Below are 19,694 nucleotides of genomic sequence, written 5' to 3' on the forward strand. Positions count from 1 at the left end.
CGACTGAGCCACCCAGGTGCCCCTGGGTCATATTTTTCTGATTAATTGCATGTTTTATAATTGTTTTTGTTGTATTCTTCACATTGTGCAGAAAAGAATAAAAGACACAAGTACTTTTGTTTTGCTCTGTTTCTTCCTTACAGATCGTAGTCTGTTTCCTCCCAAGGCAGTAAAGGTGAGGAACTAATCATTCACCTTTCTGCTAGTGTCTACTGGAGCCAGCGAAGCTGCAGCTTTCCTCCGGTTGAGTTAATTTGTGATTAGCCAAACCGTAAGTCCTGAGCTGTAGTTTTCTGGAGCTTGTCAGTGTTTGGGCTGAGAAGGGGCTGACTGCAGCTTCACCTCGTGCAGGGATATGGGATCCATTAACCAAAAGCAAGCACGGGACTTTGTGATTTCTCTCCAACCTTCCTCCACTGCCACTTTCATGACAAAACTTGGAGTGGGGGAGGGGGAGAACTGTTCAGGTTGAGTGCTCTATCCTTGCCTTTATGGCTTCTCTGCACTCCGATTTGTCCATCAGCCCATACCAGCATCCAAAGTCAAGCTGACAGTCATTTGTTTTCACAAAGCTTCTTCATCTAGAACAGGCCAACTCTACCCAGACTTCAGTGTGGAAGCCGGCAGCTGTCATGTCTCTGTACAGCCATGCTTGTTTCTTTCTGGAGTTTGGTTCTCAAGGCTTCCTTCTGTCCTCTCCTCTTTTCACTCTTAGAAAAGTAAAATTTTGTCTTGGTTTCTCTTGTTCCCATCGGAATGAAGGTCTTTTTCATTCAAATATGAATCAGAAATCTCTTATACTTAGCATTTTGCTACATACTTTTTTCCAGTCAACAGTATATCATGGGTACCTTTCCTTGTGAACACAGACAGGTTTATCACATAATTTTAGAGCTTTAAACATTATTGGTTTTTTAAAAAAGTAATGCCTATTCATTACATGCAACTTGGTAAAGTATTAAAAATACGGACACACATACAACAAAAATAATCTCTAAGCTGACCGTTGTTAACTTCTCTTGCCTTTTTGATTGAGGAATAATTCACACACAGTAAATGTGCCCACATCTTAAGAGTCCAACCCAATGAACTTTACATACATTTATACTTTGTGACCACCACTCAGATCAAGATACAGGAGACTTCCATCATGACTCTTGCCAGTGAATACTGTTTCCCAGACATAATTATTTTGATTTCTAGCATGATATATTGGTTTTGCCTGTTCTTGAGTTTAATATAATTAAAAGCATTTGGTAGGTTTTGTATTGTGTTTGGCCTCTTTTGCTCAAATAATATCTGTGAGATTAATACATGTTGTTATATATTTCATGTTGTTTCTGTTCTGCCATATAATATTCCACTGATGAATGATAGCATAATTTATTCACTATCCAGTTGATCGACAATTGAGTTGCTTCTGGTTTTTGCTTTGTTATGAACAAAGGCAACATGAATGTTCTTGTGTGTGTTTTCTGGTAAGCACACACACTAATTTTTCTAATTTTACGTAGGGTGGAATTGTTGTATCAAAGGGAGATGCATATATAGCTTTAGTAGAAACTGTCAATTTTCCCAAGTAACGGAACCATTTTATATTTCAGCAGTGTATGAAAGTTACAGTTGTTTTACATCCTCACCAACATTTAGCACTATCAGTCTTTCTAGATGTCTGCCTTTCTCTGGGGTGTGTAGTAAGACCTCAGATTTTAACTTGCACTTCCCTGATGCTCTTCCATTCTTTTTAATGACTGCATGGTATTCCCCAGTGTGAATTTCTAGAACTTCTTTAGGCATTTAATTACTGGTGGACATTATCTTTGTTTCCATTTTTAATTCTTAAAAACCCTGTAGCATTGCACATCCTGGACCCACACCTCAGAGTCTGCATGCAAGTATTCGTGGGCACAGGTCTCAGGGCACTTGGCACTGCAGTATAAAGCTCAAGGGAGCCAGACTGTCACACAAAGCCCTTACAGCCTGTCCACAGCCTTCCGTCCAACATTATGCTGCCTTGTCTCATGGGACACAGCCACCTGGAACCAAACATCATGGAAACATGAGGACTTTCCCCTTCTGAACCCAGAGACACTGTTCAAGCAGTGGTTTCATCTCCTGTTTCTTGAAATGCTCTTTCCTGGGGTTCCCATTTCCTCTGACATCAGCATGGATGGGATACATTTCCTTGGCTTTCCTTTCCTGGCTGCTCTTTTAAACAAGGCATTTTTAAGAATAATAGTTTTCTGCCTGTTGCTGAAGCAAAGCAGACCAGCAGAAACAGAAGCGATCAGAGCAAGCTGTACAGCTTAGAAGCCCTCCTGCAGACTTGAGTCTTGCAGTCTCGGTCGGCCTGACCCATGCTGCTAAGATGGAAATCAGCAGCCTCCCTCACCAGGGACTCCTTTTGTCTGCTCGTGTCAGGAAAAGTCTCCTCCATTTAGACCTAAAAGAACTCTTTCCTCTTTTAAGTTCCTGACCCTGGGAGAGCTTTGAGTCTATCCAAACCCAGAAGGCTAGGAAAGATGACCATGAGTGAATGACACACCCAGCCCAGAAACCATTCCGAAAACCGTCCTAGGCTGTGGTGACGTGTTCTGAAGTTGATCATCCCGGACTTAAATTTTGGCTCCCCAACTCTTTAGCCATGTCAGTCTGGGTAAGTAACTTTAACCTCTCCATGCCTCATTTGCCTCGCCTGCTAAATATGGAAAGGAACAGGAATGATTTCATAAGATGGTTGTATCGGGGTGCCTGGCTGTCTCAGTTTGGGGAGTGTGCCATTCTGGATCCCAGGGTAGCAAGTTCGAGTCCCCCATCGGGTGTGGAGCTTGCTTAAAAACAGCATCCAGCAATCGTCCACAGTACTGTTGACACAGGAAGAGTACTCCTGCTGACCGGATCTCCAGGGAGGAGGGAGGGGCTAACCAGGTGGTCGCCATAAGAAGAGACTTCAGAGTGCTCGTGGCAGGGTCCAAGAAGTTGTGGACTGGACGGGACCACCCAGAGTTCGAATCCGGGCTCTGCCCCACTTTTCTCATCTCCCGATGGGCGTTCAGGCCTGTGGCCGGGGGCTGTCGGGGGTCCCATTGCCTCAGTGTGGACATCGCCAGAACGTGCTCAGCACCCCGCGATGCCTCAGGAAAGCTGTCCTTGCTGCACACACTACCGGGAACAGCAGGTGCTTCCAGCCCACACACCCAGAGACGCGGAGGTCCGGCGGTTTGGCGCCAAGCTCCCACTTCCTGTGGAGCCCCTTGGTTCAGCAGTGGCTCCTCTGCTGCTTCGGCCCAGGGCCAGACAAGGGTTCCCAGCCCTTCAGATCGCCCGGGGACCTCAGGGCACGACAGCCCCGCGCCCTGGAGAGACCTCCTCCACCGCCCCTAGGCCACGCCCCTGCTGCGTGCGACCTGGGCCTCTCGCCCAGCTGAAGACGTGCATTTCCTTCCTTAGCCTGTGATTGGCTTAGAAAGACACACGTGATGCCTCGCTGGCCAATGAGGTGTGAGGACGATTGCCCTGGGGGATTCTGGGAAGGGCTTTCTTCCCGAGACAGAGGGAGAAAGAGAGTGCGAGAGGAGAGGAGAGAAGCAGAGAGCTCCGTGTCTGGTTACTCGGGTGAGTGCCTAGTGGTCCTATAATGAGGTCCCATGAGATGGTCCCAAGAGGGGGTCTGTGACATGGACTTCAGTGATGATCCCCCGAGGTGGTCCTCTGTGGTGGTCCCATGATGGGGTTTGTGACATGTCCCTTGAAGTGGTCCCGTGAGGGGGGTTGTGACATGGTCCCCGAAGTGGTCCCGTGAAGGGGGTTGTGACATAGCCCCGGTGGTGGTCCCATGAGGGGGTCTCGCTGAGGTGGTCCCGTGAGGGGGGTTGTGACATGGTTCCCCAAAGTGGTCCCGTGAGGGGGTTGTGACATGGTCCCCGAAGTGGTCCTGTGAGGGGGGTTGTGACATAACCTTGGTGGTGGTCCCATGAGGGGGTCTCGCTGAGGTGGTCCCGTGAGGGGGGTCGTGACATGGTCCCCAAAGTGGTCCTGTGAGGGGGCTTGTGACATGGTCCCCGAAGTGGTCCCGTGAAGGGGGTTGTGACATAGCCCCGGCTGTGGTCCCATGAGGGGGTCTCGCTGAGGTGGTCCTGTGAGGGGGGTTGTGACATGGTCCCCGAAGTGGTCCCGTGAGGGGGGTTGTGACATAACCTTGGTGGTGGTCCCATGAGGGGGTCTCGCTGAGGTGCTCCCGTGAGGGGGGTTGTGACATGGTCCCCGAAGTGGTCCCGTGAGGGGGGTTGTGACATAACCTTGGTGGTGGTCCCATGAGGGGGTCTCGCTGAGGTGGTCCCGTGAGGGGGCTTGTGACATGGTCCCCGAAGTGGTCCCGTGAGGGGGTTGTGACATAGCCCTGGCGGTGGTCCCATGAGGGGGTCTCGCTGAGGTGCTCCCGTGAGGGGGGGTGTGACATGGTCCCCGAAGTGGTCCCGTGAGGGGGGTTGTGACATAACCTTGGTGGTGGTCCCATGAGGGGGTCTCGCTGAGGTGGTCCCGTGAGGGGGGTTGTGGCATGGTTCCCCAAAGTGGCCCGTGAGGGGGTTGTGACATGGTCCCCGAAGTGGTCCCGTGAGGGGGGTTGTGACATAGCCCCGGCGGTGGTCCCATGAGGGGGTCTCCTGAGGTGGTCCCATGTGGTGGCCCCCGTGTGGTGGCCAGGTGACGTGGCGCTGTCTGGTCAGGACCCAGGGAGGGGGTGGGGGTGAGGGCCGAGGCGCCAAGTGGGCTTCTAGGGGGCGCCGTGGACTGCCGAGTCCACCGCTAGGCCAGCCTCGGGCTTCCCCTCGGCAGGAGGAAAAGGAAAGAGCAAACCCAGCCAGGGCGGGAAGAGCCTCGCTCCTCGAAGCCCGTCGCCCCGCTCTAGAGCCGCTCCAGCCCGGGGTGCGGGCCGAGGGACTTCGTCTTCCGGGGCCCCGGGCTGTGAGACGGTTACTGCCGGGATTTGCAGCCGGAGTTCTCCAGGAAGCCTGGCAGGAAGCTCGGCCCCCTCACCGAAGGAATGCTCGGCTGCAGCCGGAGTTGCTCTCATCTTCCTCCAAGTGGTGTTTGGGCAAAGTGTGTTGTTTGGTTTCTGTAGCTCCCACAGCATGTAAGGAATGCTAAGGGCTTCTCTTCCTCCCAGGCAGCGGCCGCTCCTTAAAATCACCTGGGCTGTCTCCAAAGCCGGCTGGGCCTGGGCCCCGGTCCAGAGGGTCAGAGTTACTTGGGCTGGGCTGGGCTGGGCCTGGCATCAGCGGTTCTAAGGGCCCCCTTGCCACTCCTGCCTTTGTGCCCTGCGAAGTCGGCTGGGAACCTCTGCCGTGGGGGCTTGACTGGGGTGGGACTGAGGGCTGCCTGGAAGAGACGGCAGCCCGTGGGGTCCACGTGCCGTCTCCAGGTCTCTGCTCAACTTGTGCTTTGGGTCTACATGGCTGCCTCCGCTCCCTCAGCTGGTGGGGCGTGGCCTGACACGTGGAGAGTCCCCCGTGGGTCTGGAACTTCTTGCTTCACCTGTGCCCTCCGACCTTGGCGGCAGGTGGGACCTTGCCGTCCTCAGCTCAGCCATCCCACACGTGCTCTGCCATAGGGGAGTCTGAACCACACTATGGCTGCGCTGACAGCCTCTCCTGCCACATTTGGGAACCATCTGGGAGAAATGGAGATCAAACACAAGCCTGAGAAGAAACTTCATTAGATCCAACTGACAAAAGATGAATAAATATGCAGAGCACAGGGACAGAATCCACAGAAAAGCAACATGAAGGCAAAATTAGTGGGGAGCTGACCTAGGAATGCTGTCCTGCAAAACTCAAGATAGTGGACAGCAGTGACTTGTGAGCATTGAACACTTCTGGGGTGCAAGGCACAGTTAGAACCTCCTTGTCCCTTTATCTCACAGCATGGGATAGGCACTTATCAGGTTTATAGACTTCATTTAAACACTTTGCATCATACTTACCGAGTCCTAGGCACTGTCTAGGTGCTTTACAAAGACCACTCTAACCTTCAGACCAGGAGTCTACCTTGTGTGCTGTTACTGCTCCCATATCAGAGATGAGCAAATGGAGGAGCCAACAACCAAGATCTGAATCTAGTCAGTTGACTCCAGTGCCTGTGCTCTTAACATTAGTGCCCAGCTACCTCTGGAACAGCAATCAGGGACCAACACCGGGAAGCTACCAAGTCTGAGTTCAAGTCCTGCAAAGATTAGATAAGACTAGCCTTGACCCCAGCCTAGTGAAAATCCAAAGTTCCTAGGGATTTCTGCTAATTCATGGAGACTCTCACTCTCCTGACGTCTGTGCCCCAGCATCAAGGTCTGTACACTGTCCCCAGTCCTACTCTATATCCACCAGGTACAGGACTCCTCACATCTCAGTACCCCTCAGAAGCTTTAAATGAGAAACACCGACCATACTGAGTGGTACATGGGTGGGGGGGAGGAGGTTCGTATAAGACTCTAAGATGTGCCTGACTTTCTGAAGTCCACTTTGCTCTCTCCCAACTCATATCCTACACAGTCTCAGCATTTTTCTTTTCCTTACCACATTTAAACTCCTCTAGTGACTTTAAAATCCTCTCTACTGTGCTGTACATCCACATCACCTTGTCTCTTTTCTGAAGGCTTGTTGCCCTCCTTGATCACAATGAGAGGAGAAGGAGCCAACTCCTTTGCCTTTCTACTCTAGCACTTGTTAAGGAGTTCTTTCCAAGAAAACAAATGTTCTTTCCACCAAGACACCTCATACTAAATGAAACACTCATACTGAATGAAACAATTTTGATCAGGAAATCTTGCTTCTGTCCCTACCATATTTAAGAAGTAAAAGTACAAGATGGGAATGAGAAGCCTCTATGCTATATAGCCCCATCACTTGCTGGCTGAAGCTCTGGAAGAAGTTCCTGGTTTCTTCATCCATAAGCTAGGGATCAAAGTCACCACTCCACATTTTTGTAGAGTTGTCAGTTGCTTTTGGCTTAGGAGGTTGGGTGAAACCAGTTCGCAGTCTTACTACTCTCAAACACAAGGATAACTTGTTAAGCCAAGTAACAGCAAAAGTCTTTATTGTTGAAAGGGAGAGAGGCAGACTAGCTTGCTGCTGCAAAGCAGCCGTTGCCTCCACCCTGCCTAGAAGCTGTGAAGGGAGAAGGCTGAAGTCAGAGTCTTGGGGAAAATGCCCACTGATCCTGTCAGCAGGAGTATGAATGAAATGGGAGTCAGCAGCCCTGGGAAAGGAGGTGAAAGTTTCAAAGAGAGTGGAGTCTTTCTCACCCTTTCCTCTTGCCCCAACCACAGTGATGGTGATTTCTTCTGGGATAGGATGGGGTCACTAGCTGGTAAGGAGAATGAAAGATGGAACACCCAGTGTGGCTTATCACCAACAACAGACAGAAATGTGGCCAAAGACAAAGAGAGGATAAGATAAATGAGAGAAGACCTCAGAGAGCAGGATGAGGGAGCTGGCACACTAAACGTGCCAGGGGATTCAACATGGTAGCCCTCAGCTGCCTGCTTTTAGCTTTTATTCCCTTCTGATTCGAGGGAAAGATATGAAAAGCACCAACTTCCAGAAAAAGGTAAACTGGGCAAAAGCAAAATAGCTATTAGACTTGGGGGTGACACCTGAGATCCCTCTGCCTTGGACCAGATATGTTATGGGCAGGGTAGAGTGGATTCTTGTGCTGGCCATTGAACAGAAGCCAGAGCCCAGGCCTGCACCCAGCAAGGCACACAGTTTGACTTGGTCTAGTTTGGGAGGGTCCAGTCCTCAAAGGGTCATAGATGGGGGGAGGGGAACATTGAGGTGATTGACCTGAATATATAAGAATAAGGAAAAGATTTAGCAAGAACTGAGCAAGGTACACATGAGCAAGAAAAATACAAGCAAAACCAACATTTTTGCTTTTTTCAATAGGGCTCCTCAGCCGGACCACAGGACACAAAAAATGATTGACTATTTTCTCAATTCTCCCAGGATGGTTTATGACTAGTACTATTCCAGATGCAAAGACATCAAGTTGATTTGTTACCAGCAATGGATGCCTTAGGGTATTATGACTTATTTTTCTTGGGGAACCCAGTTAAGAAAGCCTGAGAGAAGCCTGATATGAAAAATTCTTTTCTGGAAGAAAAATATCCAAGGGTGAAAATCTCACAGGCATTTTCAGTTGGGGTGGTAACGCCAGTCATACTTAAAAAAAAAAAAAAGATTGCAGTGATATAATGATTAATGAGAGAGGTGAAAAAAGAAATTGCCCAGCCAAAGATGGCATGAGGACACAGAAGCACTGAGAAGTCAACAGGTGCTATGTCATGTCAAGCAGTCATTCAAGTAGAAAAGCAGGAAGTAGTCTCAAATATGAAATTTCTGGATGTTAGCTGTGTTAAATAAAATAAAACTCTTTAATTAAGAGATGAAAGGAAAACCTACAAGGCAAAGATAGGGGATGAGCACAGACTTAATACTATAGAAAAGTAAAGTCCCACAACTATAGGATGGAGTCTCAGAAGAAAATGTCATAAATGATGATAAAGTAAAATTGGCAAAAGAAATCAAGAGGCTTGGGGAAGGGAGTATGAATATTAGAATATTGATCTCTCACAGTGGGATGGCACAGATATTTTCTAAGTTAAAAAAATCAAGAAACAGTTATAAAGGGTCCCAGAGAGAGAAGAACTTAAATAGAAATGAGCATGAATTAAAACCAGAAAAAATCAGAAAGTAAGCAAGGAGAGGAAAGTTGTGATGAAGAGGCAGCCTTTCACTTTCTTGTCCTCTTTAGTGCGTGGTCAATAGATATTCTCTAAATATGCTAAATCTAAGAAAAGTGTTAGAGTATAATATATGAAAGAAAAAACTGGAGTAATTAAACAGATTGAAAACCTTTCAAATTACCAGAAGGAAAACACCCAACTTCAGAAAGAAGAAAGTGAAATAACAAGAATGAGAAAATTAAAAAAAAATTATAAATAGAAAATGTAAGATGCTGGCATTAAGACAAAAAAAATCTGTTATGCCAAATTCACTTTAAATTAACTCATTGAAAGAAATAGCAAAGCCAACATATATGTTATAAATAAGAAATTAAAGTGATTCAGAAAAGACCCATTCAACCTTAGGAAGACAAGGCAGATTGAATTTAAGGCACAAATTATGAAACAAGATAAAATGTCACTGTATATTTATAACGGAGATAAAATTGTCACAAATCTCAATACACCAAATAATATAGCAATAAAAATATGTGAAACTGGCTACTTCTTTGGGACACGGGATTACTTTTCCCTATTCCACCCACTAAGTACAACTAAAAATCTGGATATTGTATATAAAACAAACCTAAAAAGATTCTACAAGGTACAGAAAAGAAGGGAGACCACCAGGGACATTAGGAACTGAGAAACAACATGGTGGTAAGTTCTCTGGGTTTTCTTTCTGCTTTATACATTTCAGGCTTGGAGCTGAAAAAGCTGGTAACCTAGAAATAACAATGATGCGGACAAAACTAGTCCCAAAAAAGCTTGCTCTTGGATCAAGGAAAGGGATCAAGTCAAAGGATCAGGAAAGGGACAACCTAGAAAGGCAGAAAACTTTGAGACATTAATCTCTCTATTCTAGTTATAAACCACATAAAAGGAAAACTATGGCCCCACTCCCACCATGCAAACAAAGGCCAAGTGGAGGAGCCTAGACTTTCACCCTCACAAGAATGATACTACAGGATGCCAAATAGAGAGCCAGGCTTTTCATCCCCATTAGTTGGAAATGAAGCATGACTCCTTGCAGCTCAGTGGAGACCACAGAAAGAATGGATTTCCACCTTTATCCATCAGTAATGAGGTATATTTCTCCCTCCTCACTGGAATGGTGTCAGTCTGTTGAAGACTTAGGACTTACATATTGCTCAGCAGGAATGAGGCCACCTCCAGTGTGGTTATCAGTGGAGACCACATGGGGAGCTGGAACTCCCTCCATCACCCAGAAGTAACAGAGTTCTCCTCTCCTTGTGTATCACCGGAGGGTTTCATGGGGAACAGGGACTTCTACCTCTATCTGACTGTAACAAGATAGTGCCCCTTCTCTTTGCCAGAGCACTGTCAAAGAAAGCCAACTAAAACAAGATTGAAAACAGATCCAGAATCTCATAACATAATACAAAAATGTCCTGATTTTAACCAAACATTACTAATTATACCAAGAATCAGGAGGATCTCAAAATGAATGAAAAAGACAATCAATGATGCCAACACTGAGATAACAGATGTTAGAATTATCTGATGAAAATGCTTCAGTGAATAATTACAAACATGCTTGAAACAAATGAAAAATAGAAAGGCCTCAGTAAAGAAATGGAATAGAAAGTCTTAAGAAATAGAAGGTATAAAGAAGAACCAAACAAAATTTAAAACTAAAAACTATAATAACCAAAATAAAAGCTCAACAAGGATGGGTTCAACACTAGAATGAGGAACTTGACAAGAAATTAAAAAAACAAACAGTAGAATGAGGAAAGAGTCCATGAACTGAAAGATAAAACGATAGAAATTACCTAATATGAACAATAGAGAGATAATAGACTAAAAAAAAATGAGCAGAGGCTCAAGGACCTATGGGACTGTGCCAAATGATTTGACATTCATGACATCAGGGTCCCAGAGGGAGAGGAGAAAAAGGGTAGGGTTGAAAAAGTACTCAAAGATTTTTCCACAAAGGTGCACAATCAATTCAATGGAAGAAAAATTGCCATTTCAATAAATGATTCTGAAGCAATCGGACATTCGTAAGTAAAAAAAAATGAACCTCCACCTAAATCTCACACTTTATATAAACATTAATTTTACATGGATCATAGAACCAAATGTAAAACATAGAAATAATGAACTATTAGGAAAAAAATAGAAAAATTTTAGGATCTAGCACTAGGCAGAATTCTTAGACTTGACACCAAAAGCATGATACATAATAGGAAAATTTATAAATTGGAGTTTATCAAAATCAGAAATGTTTGCTCTGTGAATGATCCTGTTAAAAGGGTGAAAAGCTATAGAGTTGTAGAAAATGTTTGCAAACCACATATCTGAAAAGGTCTAGTAACTAAAATATATAAAGAACTCTCAAACTTCAATAGGGAAAAAGATAATCCAGCTAGGAAATAGGCAGAAGACATGAAGAGAAATCTCACTGCAGAAGATATTGATGGAAAGTAAACACATGAAAAGATGTTCAGCATCATTATTCATCAGGAAAATGCTAATTAAAAGCACAACGAGATATCATTGTGTATTTATCAGAATGGCTAAAATGAAGGGTGGTGTTAGTACCAAATATGGTTGAGGATATGGAAAGACTTACTTATATGATGATGGAAGGAATAGAAAATGGTATAGGAATTCTGGAAAACAGTTTGGAAATTTTTTTAAAAATGCAACTATTGTATGACCCAGCAATTTTCATTCCTGGGCCTTTATCCCAGAAAATTGAAGATTTACACTCACACAAAAACCTGTAAACAAATGTGTATAGCAGCTTTATTCATAAAAGCCTCAAACTAGAAGGAACGAGTTGTCCTTCAGTGGGTGAATGGTTAAGCAAACTGTGGCATATCTATACCATGAAATATTACTCAGCAATAAAAAGAAATTAGCTGCTGATACATACAACACCTAGATAAATCTCTAGAGAATTATGCTGAGTGAAAAAACACTTATCCCAAAACACTTGTGAAATGACAAAATTAAAGAAATGAAAAACATATTAGTGATTGCTTGTCGTTAAAGGATGGAGTAGAAGTAGGAGGGAAAGGGATGTGACCATAAAAGAGCCCAGAGGGATCCTCTATGGAAGTGTTCTGTATCATAACTCTGTCAATGTCAATATCCTGGTTGTGTCATTGTACACAACACATTGTATAGTTTTATAAGATGTTACCATTGGGAAAAGTCGGGTAATGCATACACAGGGTCTTTCTACATTATTTCTTTTTTTTATTTTTTTTCAACATTTATTTATTTTTGGGACAGAGAGAGACAGAGCATGAACGGGGGAAGGGCAGAGAGAGAGGGAGACACAGAATCAGAAACAGGCTCCAGGCTCTGAGCCATCAGCCCAGAGCCCGACGCGGGGCTCGAACTCACAGACCGCGAGATCGTGACCTGGCTGAAGTCGGACGCTTAACCGACTGCGTCACCTAGGCACCCCTACATTATTTCTTAAAACTGCATGTGAGTCAATTGTCTCAGAATAAATTATTTAAAAAAATTTAAGTACATGAAACATACAAAATTTGTTTCGCATTTGAAAATCAATAAATGTAATTCACCATGATAACAAACCAAAACAGAAAACTATGATCATCTCAAAAGATGCAGAAAAGTATTTGATAAAATTCAATATCTTTTCTTGATTAAAAAACACCCTAATAAATGGAGAGATATACTATGGTAATGGTATTGTTAAGATGTGCTTTCTCTCCAAATTGATCTATTGGTTCAATTAAAAATTTAACAGGCTACTTTGTAGAACTGATAAGCTGATTTTAAAATTCAAATAGGAATGCAAAGGACCCAGAATAGCTGCAATCATTTTGAAAAAGAAGGTTGGGGGAATAATACTAATTTCGAGACTTATAAATTGTAGTAATCAAGACAGTGCAGTATTGAAACAAGATAGACAAATAGATCAATGGAACAGAATAGAGTCCAAAATTAGATCCACACATATATTTACAACTAATTTTTTTTTACAAAGGTGCAAATGTAGTTCAGTGCAAAAGAAGTCTTTTCAACAAATGGTACTGTGATAATTGTATAATATGTAAAATTGAGCATTGATCCATTTCTTGAACCATATGCAAATATTAACTCAAAATAGATAATTTAAAACATAAAACTATAAAATTTATGGAAAAATTTTGGGTGTGGGCACTTTATACATATGACTCAAAAAGCAAGATCCCATTTTTTTTTTTGAAGAAAAGGCTGAAATGGACTTCATAAACAACAACAACAACAACAACAGAACTTCTGCTCTTTGAAAGACATTGTTACGGGAATGAAAAGACAAGCCACAGACTGGGAGAAAAAAATTGCAAATCATACATCTAATAAAGGACTTCTTTTTTTTTTTAATTTTTTTTTCAATGTTTATTTATTTTTGGGACAGAGAGAGACAGAGCATGAACGGGGTGGGGGGGGGGCAGAGAGAGAGGGAGACACAGAATCGGAAACAGGCTCCAGGCTCTGAGCCATCAGCCCAGAGCCTGACGCGGGGCTCGAACTCACGGACTGCAAGATCGTGACCTGGCTGAAGTCAGACGCTTAACGGACTGCGCCACCCAGGCGCCCCTCTAATAAAGGACTTCTATTCAGCATGCATTAAGAACCCTCAAAACGAAATAATGAGACTAACAACCCAATTTTTAAAAAACAGACAAAGGGTTTGAAGAGACACTTCAACAAAGAAGATATATGGATAACAAGCACAGGAAACCTCAACATCATGAGTCATTAGGGAAATACAAATTAAAACTACAATGAGATTAGAATGGCTACAATTTAAGACTGATCATACCAGTTGTTGGTGAGAATGTGAAGCAATTGAATTCTCTTATATGCTGCTGGTGGGAGTGTAAAATGGTACAACTACTTGGAAAACAGCTTGTTTCTTAAAAATTTAAACCTATATCTATCATATGACCCAGTCATTTCACTCTGAGGTTTTTACCTAAAAGATATGAAAAGGTATGTCCACACGAAAATTTGTATACAAATGTTCATAGCTGATAAATGTGTGGAGAAATGGTCATGGCCATGAATGATCAACAAGACTCCATTTTTTTTGTAGACTTTTTTGGGGGGGGAAGTTTAGCAACATCTGTCATTTTTTCCCCAAGAGAAACTTAGTCCTCAGCTTGTGGGAAGTTGGCTCCAGGGTTAGCTCCTTCATTTGAACATTTTGGATCACTCTGGATACTCAGAAAGCAATAGAAATAAAACTGTTACAGAAATACACACTAAAATATGTTAGTTATGTGTTTGTGAGGATTTTTCTTTACATGCCCTATTTTCCTTGCTTAATTGTTATTAGTAAATTTATTCCAAATGAACACTTTGTTGAAAACATTTTAATTGTGTGGCTGTTAGTACTTTTGCAAAAGTTGCTTATTAAAACTTCTAAACAAAGGCTAATTTCATCAGTGACTATACTTGGTATTATTTTTATCCCTAAGTACTTCAGTGTGTGTTTCCTAAGAATAAGAACATTGTCTTACATAGCCAGTGCAGTGATCAAATTAGGAAACTTAATATTGACACAATGCCATCCACAGACTATATTCAAATTTTGATGATTGTCCCAATAATTCCCTTTATAGCATTTTTTCTCTTCTGGCGCATGATCCAGTCTCAGGTCACATGTTGCATTTGGTCGTCATGTCTCTAGTCTCCTTTAATCTGAAACAGTTGCTCAGCCCTTCTCTATGTTTTGTGACTTTGACATCTTGGAGTAATATAGACCAGTTATTTTGTAGAACGTGCCTCAATTTGGGGTAGTTGGATGTTTCCTCATGATTTAGATTCTAGTTATGCATTTATATCATTACGTTATGGGCAGGAATACCACAGAGATGATGTTGTGTCTTTTTAGTGTACCCTATCAGGATGCCCATAATGTCTGTAAGTTTCAGGTTTGTTTTTTCTTTCTTTTTTTTTTTTTTTAAATATAGGTGTTTGGTTCCTCTTAAACCATTAATTGAAAGAGTTTTCTTTCCCCACCAGCTTAAATCTTTGCTTTCCCTTCCCCTTTTAACCCATGTTTTTCTTTGGGCCTCTTGCACTCTCCCTTGAATATGTACAGTTCAGTGGTCATATGAATGGACACCCTTCCCATTATGGGTGGACACCCTGCCCCCTCTGTGGCCTTCTCCTTTCATAGACCCTCCACAGACACACACACTATACACACAGGGTAATTTGAGGTGGCTCATAGGCCTACATGTAAATGCTTAAACAAATGTTAGAAGAGAGTGTCCTCATGACTTGGGGTTAGGCAAAGATTTTTTAGGACCCACAAAAAAGCAAAACCATGAGATAAAAATGGAATATTAGACATTATAAAGATTGAAATCTGCTTATCAAAAGATCACATTGGGAATATGGTAATTAGACAAGTCATGGAGTGCAAAAAAATTTGCAAAATATATGTAATAAAAGACTTGTATTCAGATTTTTAAAAGAACTCATACACAACTACATACATAGAACTAGAAAACCACACAACCCAATAAAATTAGGCAGGAGATTGTAACAGGCACCTCACAATGGAGTGACTAGTCAATAAGTGCTAATCATTAGCGATCAGGGAAAAGAAAATTAAAACCATGATAAGATACCACTGCACACCCACCAGAACACTAAAATTAATAAGACTGGTAATATTAAGTGTTGACACAGATGAAGCAGCTATAATGCATACATTTCTGATGGAAATATAAAATGGTACAAACACTTTGGAAAACAGTTAAAACGTTAAACAGATACTTACCATACAATCCAGCAATTCCTCTTTTAGGTATTTATCCAAGAAAAATGAAGATATTGGTCTAAACCAAAATCTGTACTGAAGAGTTCATAGCAGCCTCATTCATAAAAGCCCAAACCTGGAAACGCGTCCAATTATCATCAGTATGTCAAGGACTGACTACTCATCAATCAGACTACTCATACAATGGAAACTCACTCTGCTCAACAACAGAAAGGAATAGATTCCTGACAACGTGGATGGACCTCAAAAACATTATGTTGGGTGAAAGAACCCAGAAAAAAGAGTGCATACTGTATGATTCCACTATTATGCAACTCTAGACCAGACAAATCTAATCTATAGTGTCAGAAGGATGTCAGTGTCTGCTTGGGGTATGGGATGAGGCCCAAGTTTGGGGATGCCAATGTTCTTGGTTGTGGTAGCTGCTATGCAGGAATGCACGTTTGGCAAAACTTAACCTAACTATACACTTAAAACAGGCTCATTTTATTGCATATAAATTTGTTTTAGTAAAGTTGATTTGAGTAAAAGAATACAAGGGTCATGATATTTATATTGTACAGGACACATTTGGGGCCAAAAAACATTAAATGAGAGGAGGAAGGACCTCAGAGTGTGGGCTACTTTTCATAATGATTGCATTTCAGTGACAGCTATTTATGCAGCAAATGACACGGACACAATTGTTATGAAGCAGAAACTATAGGACATAATAGGAGAAACAGAAAGAAATCCCACTATTAGATTTAGTGTTCTTCTATCAGTCCAAAACAGATCCAGGGGACACAAGGAGGTTAGAATGAAGAAGTCCGATATAGCATGGTGTGGTAGGTCTTGTGAATAGCTGTTGAAGTCTGTGTTCTGATCATAAAGAATACAAATTTTCTGTTCCAGGACACATAGAAGAATCATGAGAACTGACCACAAATTAGGCCACGTGAACATTTCAGTTTGAGATAGAAATAATGTAAACAACATGATAAAACTAAGAATCAAAACAAAGTTTAAATGTTCTTTTGCCTGTGTATTTTAAAACTTTGTTTAAAAACTCTTGTGTCAAAGGATAAATACAAACCAATTTCAGAATTGCTAGAAGATGTTGGTAATGAAAACATATCAGAATCCAGGGAGTGTTGCTCGGGCAGTGGTCAGAGACAAACTTACAGCCTTATATTTATTTTATTTATTTAAAAAAATTTTTTTAACGTTTATTTATTTTTGAGACAGAGAGAGACAGAGCATGAACGGGGGAGGGGCAGAGAGAGAGGGAGACACAAAACCAGAAGCAGGCTCCAGGCTCTGGGCCATCAGCCCAGAGCCTGACGCGGGGCTCGAACTCACGGATCGTGAGATTGTGACCTGAGCTGAAGTCGGACACCTAACTGACTGAGCCACCCAGGCGCCCCTGACAGCCTTATATTTATATCAAGAAAAACAAAAGAAAGAAAAATAAATGAATGAAATGTCAAATTCCAAAATTTAAATTAATAACAATTGAATAAACTGAAAGTAGCCATTAATAAGGGATGGTCAGAAATTAACAAGTTGGAAAACAGAGAAACAGTAGAATTAACAAATAAAAGCCCAGTTCTTTGAAAACAACCAACAAAATAAATAAGTAGTAGATAACCTAATCCAGAAACGGAAAACCATATATACACATAGCAGAAGCCCTAAAAGGAAGAAGAGATGACCATCAAGATAGAGAAAATTAAATCTTAAGAGATTACTTATAACTCTAGGCTGAAATACCTGGGTGAAATGGTAATTTTCTATGACTTACCAAAATTGAGTAAATAAATACACAATGTCAAAGCAGATGTATTCACATAGAAAAATTAGAAACGTTTCTCTCCATCTCCCACCCCCAAATCACCATGCTTCAAAAGGAGCTAAGGAGAAAATTAGATGCCATCACCCATTTAGCCCATCCCCCCCCCTCCAGCAACCCTTAGTTTGCTCTCTGTATTTAAGTCTTATGGTTTGTCTCCCTCTGTTTTTATCTTATTTTTTCTTCCCTTCCTCTGTGTTCATATGTTTTGTTTCTCAAATTCTACATGAGTGAAATCATATGACACTTTTTTCTCTGATTACTTAATTTCACTTTGCGTAATACACTCCAGTTCCATCCACATGGTTGCAAATGGCAAGATTTCATTCTTTTTGATCACTGAGTAATATTCCATTGTGTGTGTGTGCGTGTGTGTGTGTGTGTGTGTGTGTGTGTGTATGTGTATATACTTCTTTATCCATTTACCAGTCAACAGATGGACATTTGGGCTCTTTCCATAATTTAGCTATTGTTGATAGCACTGCTATAAACATTGGGGTGCATGTGCCCCCTTTGAATCAGCATTTTTGTATCCTTTGGATAAATACCTAGAACTACCTTTGTAGGGTAATTCTATTTTTAATTTTTTGAGGAACCTCCATACTGTTTTCCAGTGTGACTGCACCAGCTTGCATTCTCACCAACAGTGCAAAAGGGTTCCCCTTTCCTCACATCCTCGATAATCTCTGTTTTCCTGAGTTGTTAAATTTAGCCATTCTTACTGGTGTGAGGTGGTATCTCATTGTGGTTTTGATTTGTATTTCCCTGATGATGAGTGATGTTGAATTGAGCATCTTTTCATGTGTGTGTTAGCCATCGGGATGTCTTCTTTGGAAAAATGTCTATTTTATGTCCTTTGCCCATTTCTTCACTAAATTTTTTTTGGGGGGGGTGTTGATTTTGATAAATTCTTTATAGATTTTAGATACTATTTATCAGATATTTTATTTGCAAATATCTTCTCCCATTCTGTAGCCTAACTTTTAGTTTTGTTGATTGTTTCCTTCACTCTGCAGAAGTTTTTATCTTGATGAAGTTCCAGTTGTTCATTTTTGCTTTTGTTTTCCTTGCCTCTGGAGACATGTTTAGTAAGAAGTTGATGTGGCTGAGGTCAGAGAGGTTTCTGCCTGTGTTCTCCTCTAAGATTTTGATGGCATCCTTTCTCTCACTTAGGTCTTTTATCCATTTTGAATTTATTTCTGTGTATGGTGTAAGAAAGTGGCCCAGTTTCATTCTTTTGCATGTCCTGTCCAATTTTACCAACACCATTTTTTGAAGAGACTGTCATTTTTACATTGGATATTCTTTCCTGCTTTGTCAAAGATTAGTTGACCATATAGTAGTGGGTACATTACTGGGTTTTCTATTCTATTCCATTGATCTATATGTCTGTTTTTGTGCCAGTACCATACCGTCTTTATGACTCCAGCTTTGTAATATAGCTTGAAGTCCAGAACTGTGATGCCTCCTGCTTTGCTTTTCTTTTTCAAGATTGCTTTGGCTATTCAGTGCCTTTTGTGGTTCCATACAAATGTTAGAATTGTTTGCTCTAGCTCTGTGAAAAATGCTGGTGTTATTTTGATAGGGATTGCATTGAATGTATAGATTGCTTTGGGTAGTATAGACATTTTAACAATGTTTGTTCTTCTAATCCATGAGCATGGGATTTTTCCCCATTTCTTTGTGCCCTCTTCAATTCCTTTCATAAGTGTTCTATACTTTTCAGAGTACAGCTCTTTTACCTTTTTGTTTAGGTTTATTCCTAGGGATCTAGGAATACCTCGATGTTTTTTTGTGTGTGTTCAATTGTAAATGGAATTGATTCCTTGATTTCTTTTTTCTGCTGCTTCATTATTGGTGTATAGGAATGCAACTTTGCTGAATTCATGTGTTAGTTCTAGCGATTTTTGGTGGAGTCTTTTGGGTTTTCTACATAAGAGTATCATGTCATTTGCAAATAGTTAAAGTTGACTTCTTCCTTGCCAGTTCGGATGCCGTTTATTTCCTTTTGTTGTCTGATTGCTGAGGCTGAGACTTCCAGTAGTATGTTAAATAGTAACGGTGAGAGTGGACATCCCTGTCTTGTTTCTGACCACAGAGGAAAAGCTCTTAGGTTTTCCCCACTGAGGATGATATTAGCTGTGGGTCTTTCATACATGGTTTTTATGATGTTGAGGTATGTTTCATCTATACCTACTTTTTTGAGAGTTTTTTTTTTTATCAAGAGTGGATGCTGTATTTGCCAAAGCTTTTTCTGCATCTATTATGAGGATCATGTATATTGTTCTTATCCTTTA

The 19,694-nt window shown here is 41.9% G+C and overlaps 1 long non-coding RNA gene across 1 annotated transcript in view; it reads left to right on the forward strand.

The window, feature by feature from the left end:
- The first annotated feature begins 2,289 nt into the window (after positions 1-2,289).
- The window catches only part of LOC109503254, a 31,876-nt gene continuing 14,471 nt past the window's right edge, over positions 2,290-19,694 (forward strand). The window contains exon 1 of the long non-coding RNA XR_002162130.3: positions 2,290-3,615. This is a non-coding gene — a long non-coding RNA (uncharacterized LOC109503254). The remainder of the gene's footprint in view (positions 3,616-19,694) is intronic.

The sequence above is a fragment of the Felis catus genome, chromosome C2, assembly GCF_018350175.1.
Source record: "Felis catus isolate Fca126 chromosome C2, F.catus_Fca126_mat1.0, whole genome shotgun sequence".
NCBI lineage: Eukaryota > Metazoa > Chordata > Mammalia > Carnivora > Felidae > Felis > Felis catus.